Below are 16298 nucleotides of genomic sequence, written 5' to 3'. Positions count from 1 at the left end.
TGCAACATTCTCAAGCAATACCAAAATATGGCTTCAAATAGAATCAGGCTGATCATACTCTGTTTGTTAAACATTCTTCTCATGGTAAGACAACAACTCTCATTGTATATGTGGATGACGTGGTGCTTACAAGAGATGATGTTGAGGAAATCCTTTTGTTGAAGAAATATTTGGCCAGTGAGTTTGAAATTAAACACTTGGGAAACCTGAAATACTTTATGGAGATTGAAGTAGCTTGGTCCAAAGATGGAATTTTCATCTGTCAGAGAAAATATGTCCTTGACTTGTTGAAGGAAACAAGGATGCTTGGAAGTAAAGCCTGTGACACACCACTGGAACCTAATCTGAAACTTTGTGATAATAGTGGGGAAGCAACTGTTGATAGCGGGAGTTATTAGAGACTAATGGGTAAGCTTATTTACTTAGCCCATTCTTATCTTGATATTGCTATTGTCATTAGTGTGGTTAGCTAGTTTATGCATGCTCCTCATGAAATACACTTGGCTGCAGTTATGAGAATTTTGAAATACTTGAAATCTTCTCCTCGAAAAGGTCTTTATTTTTCCAAGCATGATCATCTTGGTGTGGAAGCTTATACGGATGTTGATTGGGTAGGATCAATAACTTATAGGAGGTCCACTTCAGGGTGTTGTATTTTTGTTGGGGGCAATTTGGATACTTAGAGAAGTAAAAAACAGAATATGGTTGCCAAGTCTAGTGCGGAAGCTGAGTTTAGAGCTATGACACAAGGTGTGTGTGAGCTCTTGTGGATCAAGTTGTTATTTCATGATTTGGTAATTGACGAAAAAGACTCAATGCGGCTATAATATGATAGTAAGGCTGCCATCAACATAGCTCACAATCTTGTTCAACATGACATGGCCAAGCATGTTGAGATTGATCGTCATTTCATTAAATAGAAGCTCATTAGTGGTACAATATGTACTCCATTTGTGAAGTATAGTGAATAACTTGCAGATATTCTCACTAAGGGAGTTGGTAGTGAACCATTTCATGATATTCTTGGCAAGTTGGGCATGAGAGATATCTTTGCACCATCTTAGGGGGGATTGTTAGAATATATGTGTAGACGCGCCCCGCGGCGAGGGGGCCCTCGCTACTACAGTTCGGACTCGCGATTTTTGTTGTCGCGGTTCTAAATCTGAACCAAAGAGTCCAAATCTGGCAAATCGTTTGAGAAAACAAATTTTTGAAAAAAAGTAGTGCCAAACATGGACTGCTTTGCCAGATACAGAGTCGCCACCTAAATATTTTTAAAATGGGGAAATTTAGGAAACCCTGACTCGGTGCCGAAGGCCACATGTCCGTCATCACCGGAGTTTGTCTCGGCTCGGGAGCTTGGGTACGATCGGGGAAGGTCAGCTATGAGCACCCCCTTTCGCCCGGTCCGAAGACCGGCCTCTACTAACCATGATATCCGATTTTGAAAACGTTATGTGTTCTTATTCCATTTATTAGCCTAGAATTACTATGTTATGCGCGCAGCAAACAAGTATAGACTAGATTGCCTAATTTGGAAATAAACATTGCATATCCGTTTGTTTCGGAAAATGTGTTTGGAATTTGCTACTCGCAAGTAGGCTAAAATACGGATTTCAACGAGTCTTTCCAACTCAAACAATCCAACCTTCACCCACAGGCATTCAAAACATTTTAACACATAAGCATCTAGCCACATGTTAAGCATGCTGATATGGCAACATTCACACTCATGCGATATGCTAAAGCGGAAATACTTACATCGTACTCCGTGCCAAAACAAAGAACTTGTTAGCAAACATGCATGATCCAAGTCCATGTTAAGTGCCTAATGCATCGCATACAAAGTGTTGCTAGAATAGGCTCGGCTATCCTAAACATGGTATGTGAGAAATGCACAACTATCACATATTCAGTTTGGAATTTGAGATACAGATGCAGTTAGCATGATGTACCGAGCCTAATGCATGTGATACGAATGCATGGATGCACGCATGCATAGCATAAGGTATGCTAAATTAAACGTGCCCTAATCTACCATCGTAAGCAGGTAAATAAAAGGGAAGAAAGACGTGAGGTTGGAAGACATACACACACTCACGCACACTTATTACAGATTTGCCCTCACTCGGAGGGACCAAATAAATATTACAAATTAATTAACTACGCAAGCTAATTAATATTACAAATTGCTTAATTAATTAACAAATCTAGGAAAACAGTAAATCGCCTCGTGAAGCGCGCCACCATGCATGGGCTGCCTCTGTTTTCCTTCCTTCACTCCTCTGGAGGCTGTCAAAACCTCAGGGTTGCTCCCTTGGACAGAGGGGATCACCACCGGCCGAATGAAATTGCCACCGGCAGTATGGTATGGCCATCGGCACAAAATTGAAGCTGTCGGCAGAGAATTTGTTGCTGGCCGGCACCTTACACTGCCGGTCGGCAGAGTATTCCTGCAGAACCTGCAACTCACAGCAACAGAGGGCAAGGCAAAGCATGGCAGCACAATTCAAGGCATATATGCACCAACCATGTCCCTTATCATTGTAATGACTCAAAGGGGCATGTGCCTCGATTCTCGGACCACCAATCACGCATTTCCATGCATGATGGCCCTAAGAACCAAGTATGCAACTTTGATTTCAAATGCATGCACACCAAATCAAACAAACAAAGCCCAATTCCTATCACCAATTCAAGGAACAAGGCATGCATGCTAGATGCAATGCAACCTAGGCATACAAGCTAAGAATGCAACATGGCATGGCAATTAGCTTAGGCAAGCATACATGCAAACATGAGGCAATGTTAACCAATGTAAAGATGGACTTCAACATGAATTAGGCAACTCTAATAAGGCCTAAAACAGTGGCCAAAGTGCTAAAAAGTGAGGGCTAAATGGCATACACACACACATGCACATAAGGACCAACACTTAAGCACAAATCAAGCAACATTCAAGCACACTTGAAAAGGACAAACATGAATAATTAGCATGCATTATAAGCTTTGAAATCATGCTAATACATGGTGCCAAACCAAACAACAAATCAAGCTAAGCATGCACCAAATAGTCCAAGTGTTCAAAGCAAATCAAAGGAGCATTGAACTACACTTAACATGACCAAACATGGCATGCACTCATCAACCAAAAACAGAGTTTTGGGACATTAATACAAGGCCTAAGGACCACTTAGATGGCATCTAAATGACTCAAATGCAAAGGCATGCACAAGCACCAAAACATGGAGCATTGCTACACATGCTTTCAAAGCATCAAAGAGACATGCAAGGCAATCAAACAAGCATGGAAATGGGACTGAAATAACATATAAAGTGACCTCAAATCACCAAAACAATGCAAAGATGTCATGCTACACATGCACATACTCAAGGCCAACAAGCCCAAATACAAAGGAGCTATACCAAGCATACTAAAATCGACCCAAACACTTATGGACAGACCTAAAACATGTCAAGATAAGCACATAATCTTCACAAGACTAAGCCTAAAACATGCTTCAACAAAGGCTAACAACCTAAGACATGTTAAGGCATAAAAAGGCATTACAAGGCAACTATGCTAAGCATGCATGGAGTACCAAAACCAACTTGAAATCATGTTATATTATGGATATATAAGCATGAAAAACAACCTAAACATGCTCAACACACACTCAAGCATAGGCTTCCTTAAGAGGCCAAAACATGCCCTTTTCAAGGACAACAAGGAGAGGGGGTGGCCCTCTCCTTCTTGGGACTTCAAAGCATCATCTTCACCACTGAAATCCCTCAAGATTTCAGTGGTGAAGAGACCTCAACACCAAAATCCCGGAGCTAGCACAAAATGGCTCAAAATGAGGCCTTTCAAGGCCTAAGGGTGGTCAAAAACCCTCAAACAACAAAACACTCTTAATAAACAATAAAGAGGGATTAAAAATAGAACGTTTTTGTGTTATACAATAAGCACAAAAACAGCTCTAAGATAGGTAGAAAATCAATGCAAAAATGGGGAAAAAAAGGACTAGAATCTCACCCTTGAAGACCCCTTCACAAATGGTGCTCCAATGGCCTCCTTTAGCTTGAATCTAACACCAAAACTACAAAATCAGTCCTTTAGAACCTCAGTAATGAAAGGAAGGTGAAACACTAGGTGTTTGTGTGCAATAGTAAGACACAAAGCACCTAGTGAACAAAAGAGAGGGAAAGAGAGATAGAAAATGTATCTAACTCTAACCCTAGAACTCAAACCCTAACAATGGCTGTTCTTCCTCTCAAGAAATATCCTAAGTCTCTCCAAGTCTCTCCTTTTTGCAACTAGAGAGAGCTTCTCTCTATATTGTCTTGTAAAGCTTACAAGACAAGCTTGACAAGAGGGAGATCCCTCCATACACGTGTATGGAGGGATGCAAAAGCAAGACAGCTGTCCTAAAATATCTGCAAAAGCAGATGAACAACAATCGGCCGGCTAAAAATGCCATCTTGGCCAAAAGGAGTGCCGACCGGCACAAAATAGTGCTGACCGGCAACAAACATTGCCGGCCGGCAAACTACATTGCCGGTGGAGACAAAAACCAGCCGGTGGCCTCTAGCCAATGCCGGTGGTGGGTGGGGATGGTCTACAAGCCCTACCTTGCCTCTCAAAGGCAAGATGCAAGTGTTTGGTGTGAAACCAGACACTAAACGGTCGAGTTCGGGGATCCTGAGGCAAGGCGCGCGAGCCGAGACCTCCGGGAACTCCAAACGAACACAAACATGGATAATCACCGAGTGTTCAAACGGTGACGTCCAAGTCTGGAGGACGGTCAAAAATGGGGTGTCTACAGTTGCCCCTCTTTGACAGAACTCGAAAGTCATAACAATGACAGGAGTGAATGTCAAAGCCCAGAGACGACCCATTTTTGACAAGGCCGAAGACTTAGACAAACATGCAAGACAAATAAGGTATGCGCCCGAAGGCAGGGGTAAAATGCAAGACAATGCACAGAGCCGAGCATAACTTACGATCATGCAAAGACAGCTGTAATGAAGCAAACATGCGACAGTTTTAAGCTAGCATACCAAACTACACTACAATGCAGAAAGGATGTAAGAGAATTATGGAATTCTCAATACGTCTCACTCGGAGATACAATACCTGTGCGGCTCGTCTGGTTACACCAGCCTCAAATGAACCGTACATACAATATCGTGCCTGAAAAGAAAACAAACTTAACAGGTACAATATTGTTAGCAACATGCATGACAATGCAAGGATGATATGCAATATATACAAAACAATGTATAAACAATGCAAATGAAGATGCAATGTAATTGAAACAATGCAAGCTAAATGTAAAGCAATCGAATCACGATCCAATTACGAGTGGTTCGAAACCACACCTATGTCAAATAGATTGATGGAGGTAACAAGTCTGTCTACCACAGAACGGTCAACTGAACTGTGAGCATTGTAGACAGACACAAGAACAAGTATTGGGTGGAATTGACATAAGTGGGGAAACGACCCGCTGGGGAAATGACAATGATCCTAATGCCGGATGCAAAAATTACACTACAATGTAATGGACATGAATATGGCACACAGGCCAAACCAAATCTTGCCTAGGAAAGGCATGTACACATACAAGCCATGTCTAACACAGAAAAGGTGCCGCAACCCTCAACCAACATACCAGCGTGGAATCGGCGCGATACACATGCAAAACTGTGTTTTACGTGAAAAGTAAGGGCACATACCAGACCAAGCTCAACATGGAAAGGCGCAAGCCATAGATGGAAGGTGATGCAATGAATGCATGCAAACTACAATGCAATGGATATGGCACGCGGGCCAAACCAAATCTTGCCTAGGAAAGGCATGTACACATACAAGCCATGTCTAACACAGAAAAGGTGCCGCAACCCTCAACCAACATACCAGCGTGGAATCGGCGCGATACACATGCAGAACTGTGTTTTACGTGAAAAGTAAGGGCACATACCAGACCAAGCTCAACATGGAAAGGTGCAAGCCATAGATGGAAGGTGATGCAATGAATGCATGCAATCTACAATGCAATATTTACAAATATGCAATGGAATGGATATTCACAAAATGCATGACAATGCAGTATGATGCGACCTACTGGGAAAATGCAATGAATGCAAGCTACAATGGAAATGCATGACAATGCACTATGATGCAATGACTATGATTGCAACTTTCCCTATCTTACCAACAGGGTGATATACTAGGTTGGTTCAGTATCCAGAACTGAGGCGTCGACACGCCGCCTCAACCTATGGGGCTTCCATACAGATTTCAAGCCGAGGGTAAACCCCTGGGTATTTAAACCAGACTTTAGTCTCGGAACTCCCGAACCTTTGCGTTCTAGGCATAAGCCGTTCGAACTCTAGTTTCCACCGTCCCAGTTGGTCTTCTAGGAACTCACCGCAAACATAGGCAGGTGGCTTTACCAGACCACCAAAAAGTCGTTCGGGCACGACAAACACCGAAGAAATTGCACCTTCAGAGGATTTAAGGTCTCCTAGACTGGGGATACCTGCACGGTTCGTCGGGTCGCTCCAGCCTCAAATGAACCGTACATACAATAACGTGCCTGAAAAGAAAACAGACTTAACAGGTACAATATTGTTAGCAATATGCATGACAATGCAAATGAACTGCACACATCAATGTGCCGAAGGTTTTGCACCTCCCGAGGATTTAAGGTCTCCTAGACTGTGCGTGTTTAAGGTCTCGCCAGACCATGGCGCAACATGCATGACAATGCAAGAATGAGGCACGCATGCCACATGGAATGTAAACTGATACAATTGGACTTACACGCCACGAAAAACTGTGCACATCAATGCACCGGAGGTTTCGCACCTCCCAAGGATTTAAGGTCTCCTAGACCGTGCGTGTTTAAGGTCTCGCCAGACCGTGCGTGTTTAAGGTCTCGCAAGACCGTGGCGCAACATGCATGACAATGTAAGAATGAGGCACGCATGCCGATGCAAATGAAGCATGATACAAGATGATACAACTGAGACACGCGGGCCTCATAAAATGCAAAATGATATAAGTGTGACACGCATGCCACACGAAATGCGAAATTTTGAAAATTGGACTTACACGCTACGCGAAGCCAGTTTGTATGCAAAACAATGCAATGTACTAACAAGTACAAATAAGGTGCGCAAGATAACGCGAGAGGATACATGCTGGATGCAAGTGAGGTGCACAAAACAGTGCGATGCGCAAAACAGCGCGAACAAATACAATGCACAAAACAGTGCGATGCTAAGTGTGACACGCATGCCACACGGAATGTAAAAGGGCTTAAGTGCGCAACAACGCACGTATTCCGGAATGCATGACAATGCATGGAATAAAAATGCAATGACAATGCATGAAAAATGTGCACGACAATGCAAAAGGGTGCGTGTTACAACGCATGTAGTATGCAAGACGATGCGAATTCGAGGCGCATGACAGCGCGATGTAATGCACCGAAGTAGTGTGATGAACTCGTGCAACACACATGGGGCAACTTTTGAATTTAAAAGGATACAAAAAGGATACACCTTGCACGAATTTGAGTGCCACGCACTGGAGACCCGGCCCGAAGTAAAAAACGGAGGCCGGTTGAACGTCGGAGATGCACTTTCTTGCACTTTCTTGAGCTATGAAGACCACAAACTTCTCGTATGGCCTAAACAAGGCTGTGGGAACACCACTGGCCGGAAGGGGAGGCCACCGGCTGGCCACTGGCATCAAAATAAGTTCATCGGCACAAAAAAGTGCCGGCCGGCACAAAACATTGCCGATCGGCAAACAGTTGCTGATTCAGGGCAGTTTCGACTTTTCACCTTGGGTGTTTTAAAATAGGGCTCCAAGCCCTATTTCCTCACTTCTCTTCCGCCGAAATCTCTTGCTCTCTCTCTCTAGAGCGTTTCTCTCTCGTTCTTCGCCCGTTTCTTCGCGTTCTACGCCCGTTTCGTCGTCGGATTCGCGATTCTCTTCGCGTTTCGGACATTTTCAACCGATCGCATTCTCGTTTCGGTGCCTCGTTTGGCGTTCTCGCCTTTTCGGGGTTTGTTCCCCTTGCTTTCCTCTTCATTCCCGTGCCTTTTCACATTCCGGCCTTTCCGGCCATTTCCGACCCTCTCGGGAGTTGACTTTTCAGTTGACTCTTCGCATTCCAACCCGGTTTCGCTTCCTCCGGCCATTTTCTCATCATTTTCGATATGGTGGACGACATTCCACGTGGCGGGACTCCCCCGGACCACGAGATGGATCCCGGGGTCGAGCTCCTACCGTTGGGCGAGCGCCCGTTCGACCCGGCGACCTACCGACCGGCGATCCATGTTCTGCCCCCCGACGGTTTGCGTCAGTTCCGGAGCTTTGAGAGGCACGTGGCGCCTGAGCTACTACTGCGCGAGCCTACCTCCCACCTTTCATTTGGCACTTCCAAGGTAACTCTCTTTCTTTTGCTTTACTTTCTGCAATGTAGAATACAAAACTGCCGTAGCTAGTCGTATTCTTTAACTGCTTGAATCTGACATGCCATATGCCGTAGACTGTAGTTGACTGTAAACATACATACAACTGATATCTGCTTGAGATTGGCACATGCACACACACTGCACTAGCCCTGAATCATTCAAACACACTGCACTTACTGCATTCCACTGCATTCTGCACTGATAAACTGCTCACGGCATACACTCACTGTACTCATACACTGTATTCTGCACCTTTAAACTGTTCACAGTATACTGATGCATTTCCCTTCATGTACTTTTTTTAGCCTCCTTTCCAGGTTCCGATGGCAGGAGGTGTCCCAGCTGGACCTTCTGTTTCTGCTCGGGGGAGAGATAAAGGGGGTAGGATATTTCCTCGCACCAGGGGAGGGCGTACTCATGTCGGGAGTAGCTCGCGAGCCCCAGTCTCGGACGATGATGATGACGAGGAGTCAGAGGCAGAGGCAGAGGCGGAGTCCGAGTCATCGGAGGAGGAGACCGGAGGCGGTTCTAGCTCGGGCTCTGACGACGATGCTGATGATGCTCCTGGACCCTCGTCCAGGAAGAGGATCAGGACAGACTGACGGCCCTCGGAGTGCTCGACACAGATGCAGATTTTGTTATTTTTCTTTTCTTTCTTGTACTTTTCCTCTTTTCCTTGGTAGTTAGATTACCTTGTGCTGCCACAGGCAGATTTTGTTTTCCTCAAAACTTTGTACTGGAGAAAAATTATGAAATGAACAGATTTTTGCTTAAAAAGTGTTACATTTACATATCTCATGTATTGCATCGCATTTCATCATGTTACACCTCAATGTAAATGAAATTGATTGGTTATCTGAAAATTGAACACTTGCACTGCAATAATCAGATAGCTAAACAGCCAATAGCAAAATAACCCACTGCCTGATTCTGGACACACAGCCCTTACTCTGTTGGGGATTAATCTGCATACAGCTCATAACACAGCATTCGATTCATCCTGCACACAGCAAACTTTAAACAAAACAGCCCAATCTGACAAGACGGCCTTCAAAGGTGAAACCAGCTAGGGTTGAAACACAATCGGATATAGAGAATGGCACAACACTCTGAGCATAAACGATTAACTTTCGGAAAAGGGGTTTTATTAACCGTGGTATCGAGCCTACAACTGAACACAGTAGGGAGGACTCAAATATAGGTACACGACCTAAACACAACGAGACACGCTCGAAAAAGACCTAAAACAAAGGTTGAGATAAACAAAACAAAAGACACGACATACAGACGCGTTGACGACGACAGGGGACCTCGGACCACGAGGAGCCAGTTCAATCTGGGTATTGTTTCCCACCCTATCTGATTTGTGATTCTCACATCACTCGACTCTCAAGCTCGGATTTTCTCTCAAAACCCTATTCCTCACTTTTCTCTCAACTTACACCTCTCTATTCTTCATTCTCTCATTTTTCATTCCTCCCCGGGGTGATTGATGGATGAAAAGAAAGGTGTGGGTTCATGCTCAACACCGTTAGCTCACGGCTATTTCTTCTGGCGGGCAGAGTGCTCTTCTGGCAAGTACGTCGATGACGGGGGAAAGACAGAACGCCTGACTCAACTGTGCCCCTGGTTCATCATTTTAACTATTTTTTCATTTTTGCTTTCTACTAAAACAGTTTTGATCAAAATGAGAGTCGGATTAACGTACTTGTTCGACTTTTGATTTGAAAAGCATGCAAGTTAGGCTGTAAGCACTGAAAATTTTCCTTTTTGGGTCCAAGACGATGGTCCAATTTTGGAAAACGAAATAGTTTTCGAGAAAATAGTCAACCTTAGTAAAAATTTTCAAAAACTATTCTTCAAACAGTCAATGCTCAACGGGCATGGAACTTACTCTTTGAGATACGCAACCTCGGATCGGAGGCAATGGAAAATTGCCCCTGGTTTGAAGGGGGTGAGAGGCAACGGAAAGTTGCCCCTAGTTTGAATTGCGCCTCACGCCGGCTTGTGGCAACGGAAAGTTGCCCCTTGTTTGGATGGTGCCGCAGCAGTCCGCAGACAGTCTCCATTAGCGGTGATCAAGCTCTTGGACACAGAGGTGACGAAGACGGTCACAACAAATATATGGACACAGTCACCTTGGAAGGTGTTGGCGACTAGACTTTGGGATGAAGTCGAAACCATTGCATGGACTGAGACGCTATGAAAGCGTTGGGGGCTGGACTTCATGATGAAGTTGCCTACGTATCCCAAACATGGGAATCAAGCCTTACGTAGTTCCAGTTAAGGTACACTCGGGTATTTTAACCTTCACTTTTCTTAGGCTCTCACTTTTGCCAAGGCGCCCAATGCGGGTTTTCGACCTTGCGAGCTTCTTTTTATTTTCTTTTGTTAATTTCTTTTTCTTCTTTTTTTTTTTGCTTCTTTTTTTTTTTTGCATTTTTTGCTTCTTCTCTTTTTTCTTTTTTTTTTTCTTTTGTATATTTTTTTTATTCTTCTCTTGCTCTAACTTTTGCCTGGGCCGCCCTTCCGGGTTTTCAGCCCAGCGAGCCTCTCAAAGGGTAAAAGTGTAGCAAGTCCATGCCAAATGGTTTTCTGAATTGAAGCCTCTCTGTGTCTAGGAGAACGGCTGTTGCAATGATTTGCGGAAGAATCCATCCCGGTTACTCCACGAACTTCTTCTGGTGAGATCTACTCCTCTTGATTCAATTTCGGCGCCTCTTGGTCGAGGGCTGCTTCAAAACTGGCCACACGGGCCTCTTCTGACGGTTGACTGTTGAATGTTTCGAATGAGTTCGAGGCTCAAGACAACAGGTCGAATCTTGAGGCCGAGAGAGATCCTAGGCTGCGTAATCTCAAGAGCGATTTCACACAGGTCTTCACAGGGCCGCGTAAAACATTTGTTTTTGAAAGTTTTTAAGAAAGCGACAAATCGCTCGCGTCGAAGATAGTGTGGAACCAATCTGGATCAGGCCAGGGTCCTTCCCAGTACTCACGCCAACAAGCATGATTTCATTCATTAAAAGGCTTAGCACGCCTCTTTTTCTCTCAAAATGATCAAAATTTTGCAAAACCCGAGGAATTCCGTCCTCTTCGTTTTCATCACTGCAGTGTTCAAAAGTTTTTTTTTTGAAAAACTTAGGTTAATGCAATGAGTTTGGCACGCAGGAGAGCAGGTGAGATGTACTGTCAGCCTAATCAAATTCTCTGGCACTTATGCTGAAAACAAGCATGAAGTTGAGATAGCAACAGCTGTTTCATCTGGATCTGTTGGTGCAACTGGCCCCTCGGCAGAAACAGACTCAAAACGAAAACAAATAATTACAAAACAAAACGGTATTCGGGACAACAACCCCAGAATCACCTGGTATTATATACAAAGGGGACTGACTCGATACAACAAGACAGACCCTTAAGTGAAAAAGACTGACTCAAGACAAAGAGACAGACTCAAAACAAAAGACTGACTTGATATCCAAGCCAGGATTTACAAAACTCGGTTTCACCGATGCTCAAAAATGCGTGCCAGACGCTACATCCAAAACATACCAAATGTCGCCCGCAGGCGGTTCACTTTACATACTCGCAGTATCTGAGCCCTCGAAATCCAACAACTGGGGGGTAGCGGACTTGGCTGAGGTGGGTGGGAGGATAACCTCGTTATCAATCAAATCTTGCACCTCATGACGGAGGCGGAAGCAATTGTCGGTCGCATGGCCTATCTGCTGGTGGTACGCGCAGTACTGAGCAGCATCATGTGTTGCAGGGAGATTTTTCGGGAGAGGCCGAGGCTCCAAGGGTTTAAGGTGCCCCTTCTCGGCAAGGATCTGAAGTGCCTTGGACAAAGGCATGTAGAGAGCGTGAAAGGCCCGGCGCCCCTGGGGCAGGTACTTTTGAGCGCCCTTACTAGCTGTACAGGCGAAAGGGTCGGCAGGCGCCACCTTAGCTTTCTGATCTTTCCTGGGTGCAGGGGCGGGAATAGGAGGAACTGCCTTGGCATGACGGGGCCTATCCCGATTTTCCGGCTGACTTGAACTACCCTCAGGTGGAGTGGGGAAAGCGTCTTCCACAGTCTTTGCCACAACTGCGGATATCTGTTGCTTGTTCATCCCCCCGGCTTTCAAAGCCTCGACTGCCCACAGCAGTTGTTCGATAGGATCGGCATCTGCCTTCATTTTGTTTTTTTCTCCGGCCTCAGCCTGGTCAAGGGTTTGGGTTGCTACTTCAGAGCGAAGCCCGGTTGTTACTGACATGTCGCGGCTGTAGCCGGAAGCCACCTCTGGCTGGCTGAGCTCTATCACAATCCGCCCCAACAGCGGAGGCTCCTGTGGTATGAAATTCCCGGCATACAGCGCCGCTGGCGGTGAAGTCGACATTCCATAGGCCAGATCGGCCACGGACCTCTGGAGGTCACCTATCATCCCCATCAATTCAAAGGTGGTGGGCTCACGAGCCTGGTATAACTGGGGAGCCCAGACCGGGTGCACAACGGGCGACCTGGGTGGATGTGACATATTGATGCTGGCCTCACTCTGCGGAGCGGTTCCCTGCTCCAATGCAGCTGTCATAACCACAATTTCTTCTGAATTTTGTGCCGCCATAAATCCTGCCACAGCAAGGGGAGACACTGGCTATTCTGTATCAACTTTGCAACTCTCTGAGCTGAAAGGAAAAACAGACAGCATTTCAGCCCAAACTTGATCAAACATGGGTGTTGTCAAACAACTGTACCCTACTGCTGATCACTGTTCCCAGAAATCACTGTCCCCCAAAACTGAACCCGATACCCGCAGATAACTGATTCTCATAACTGATACTGATACTGGTGTCCTCAGGTCTGATACTCAAACTTGCAAACTGACATGTACTTTCCCTGTAGAAATACATTCTAGAAGCACATAGCAAGTAAAGAGAACAAAACACCCCTATGTTGGGGTAGGGTTTCCCTGTCCTATTTTGTCAGGAGCTAGGGTTTCACTACGCACACAGCGGTTTCAAACAACCTATAATCGGGTAAGCAACCTGTCCTAACTTGGAATGGTCACTATGGATTCCGAATATGTACTAGGTCGAATGGTCAAAAGGGGTGCCCCGGTAAAACGGGGTTTGTGTTCCCATGCTGTCAGAGCCCATAGCCGGTCAGCCTTATGGACATACCTTGACAAGACAAGCCTCTGGCAAACTGTTCAGGAATGGCAGATAGCAAACACTGTGTTCCTAGGCGCACCAATGCACATGCAATGCAAAGAAACACATAAATGAAGTCAAAACAGGATATCACGAGTTCGAGTCAAGCTCTCTAAAAATCCCCAGCAGAGTCGCCAGAAACTGTAGACGCGCCCGCGTGGGCCTCATGCTACTACAGTTCGGACTCGCGATTTTTGTTGTCGCGGTTCTAAATCTGAACCAAAGAGTCCAAATCTGGCAAATCGTTTGAGAAAACATATTTTTGAAAAAAAGTAGTGCCAAACATGGACTGCTTTGCCAGATACAGAGTCGCCACCTAAATATTTTTAAAATGGGGAAATTTAGGAAACCCTGACTCGGTGCCGAAGGCCACATGTCCGTCATCACCGGAGTTTGTCTCGGCTCGGGAGCTTGGGTACGATCGGGGAAGGTCAGCTATGAGCACCCCCTTTCGCCCGGTCCGAAGACCGGCCTCTACTAACCATGATATCCGATTTTGAAAACGTTATGTGTTCTTATTCCATTTATTAGCCTAGAATTACTATGTTATGCGCGCAGCAAACAAGTATAGACTAGATTGCCTAATTTGGAAATAAACATTGCACATCCGTTTGTTTCGGAAAATGTGTTTGGAATTTGCTACTCGCAAGTAGGCTAAAATACGGATTTCAACGAGTCTTTCCAACTCAAACAATCCAACCTTCACCCACAGGCATTCAAAACATTTTAACACATAAGCATCTAGCCACATGTTAAGCATGCTGATATGGCAACATTCACACTCATGCGATATGCTAAAGCGGAAATACTTACATCGTACTCCGTGCCAAAACAAAGAACTTGTTAGCAAACATGCATGATCCAAGTCCATGTTAAGTGCCTAATGCATTGCATACAAAGTGTTGCTAGAATAGGCTCGGCTATCCTAAACATGGTATGTGAGAAATGCACAACTATCACATATTCAGTTTGGAATTTGAGATACAGATGCAGTTAGCATGATGTACCGAGCCTAATGCATGTGATACGAATGCATGGATGCACGCATGCATAGCATAAGGTATGCTAAATTAAACGTGCCCTAATCTACCATCGTAAGCAGGTAAATAAAAGGGAAGAAAGACGTGAGGTTGGAAGACATACACACACTCACGCACACTTATTACAGATTTGCCCTCACTCGGAGGGACCAAATAAATATTACAAATTAATTAACTACGCAAGCTAATTAATATTACAAATTGCTTAATTAATTAACAAATCTAGGAAAACAGTAAATCGCCTCGGGAAGCTCGCCACCATGCATGGGCTGCCTCTGTTTTCCTTCCTTCACTCCTCTGGAGGCTGTCAAAACCTCAGGGTTGCTCCCTTGGACAGAGGGGATCACCACCGGCCGAATGAAATTGCCACCGGCAGTATGGTATGGCCATCGGCACAAAATTGAAGCTGTCGGCAGAGAATTTGTTGCTGGCCGGCACCTTACACTGCCGGTCGGCAGAGTATTCCTGCAGAACCTGCAACTCACAGCAACAGAGGGCAAGGCAAAGCATGGCAGCACAATTCAAGGCATATATGCACCAACCATGTCCCTTATCATTGTAATGACTCAAAGAGGCATGTGCCTCGATTCTCGGACCACCAATCACGCATTTCCATGCATGATGGCCCTAAGAACCAAGTATGCAATTTTGATTTCAAATGCATGCACACCAAATCAAACAAACAAAGCCCAATTCCTATCACCAATTCAAGGAACAAGGCATGCATGCTAGATGCAATGCAACCTAGGCATACAAGCTAAGAATGCAACATGGCATGGCAATTAGCTTAGGCAAGCATACATGCAAACATGAGGCAATGTTAACCAATGTAAAGATGGACTTCAACATGAATTAGGCAACTCTAATAAGGCCTAAAACAGTGGCCAAAGTGCTAAAAAGTGAGGGCTAAATGGCATACACACACACACATGCACATAAGGACCAACACTTAAGCACAAATCAAGCAACATTCAAGCACACTTGAAAAGGACAAACATGAATAATTAGCATGCATTATAAGCTTTGAAATCATGCTAATACATGGTGCCAAACCAAACAACAAATCAAGCTAAGCATGCACCAAATAGTCCAAGTGTTCAAAGCAAATCAAAGGAGCATTGAACTACACTTAACATGACCAAACATGGCATGCACTCATCAACCAAAAACAGAGTTTTGGGACATTAATACAAGGCCTAAGGACCACTTAGATGGCATCTAAATGACTCAAATGCAAAGGCATGCACAAGCACCAAAACATGGAGCATTGCTACACATGCTTTCAAAGCATCAAAGAGACATGCAAGGCAATCAAACAAGCATGGAAATGGGACTGAAATAACATATAAAGTGACCTCAAATCACCAAAACAATGCAAAGATGTCATGCTACACATGCACATACTCAAGGCCAACAAGCCCAAATACAAAGGAGCTATACCAAGCATACTAAAATCGACCCAAACACTTATGGACAGACCTAAAACATGTCAAGATAAGCACATAATCTTCACAAGACTAAGCCTAAAACATGCTTCAACAAAGGCTAACAACCTAAGACATGTTAAGGCATAAAAAG

General features: G+C 44.7%; 1 pseudogene; it reads left to right on the top strand.

Moving 5' to 3' along the window:
- The first annotated feature begins 701 nt into the window (after positions 1-701).
- Positions 702-16298, top strand: part of LOC114276948 (sodium/hydrogen exchanger 7-like) — a 70996-nt pseudogene continuing 55399 nt past the window's right edge.

Source organism: Camellia sinensis, chromosome 11 (assembly GCF_055761805.1).
Source record: "Camellia sinensis isolate YWXY chromosome 11, ASM5576180v1, whole genome shotgun sequence".
NCBI lineage: Eukaryota > Viridiplantae > Streptophyta > Magnoliopsida > Ericales > Theaceae > Camellia > Camellia sinensis.
The sequence above is the reverse complement of the archived record's forward strand: the minus strand, read 5'-3'. Positions and strand labels throughout refer to the sequence as shown.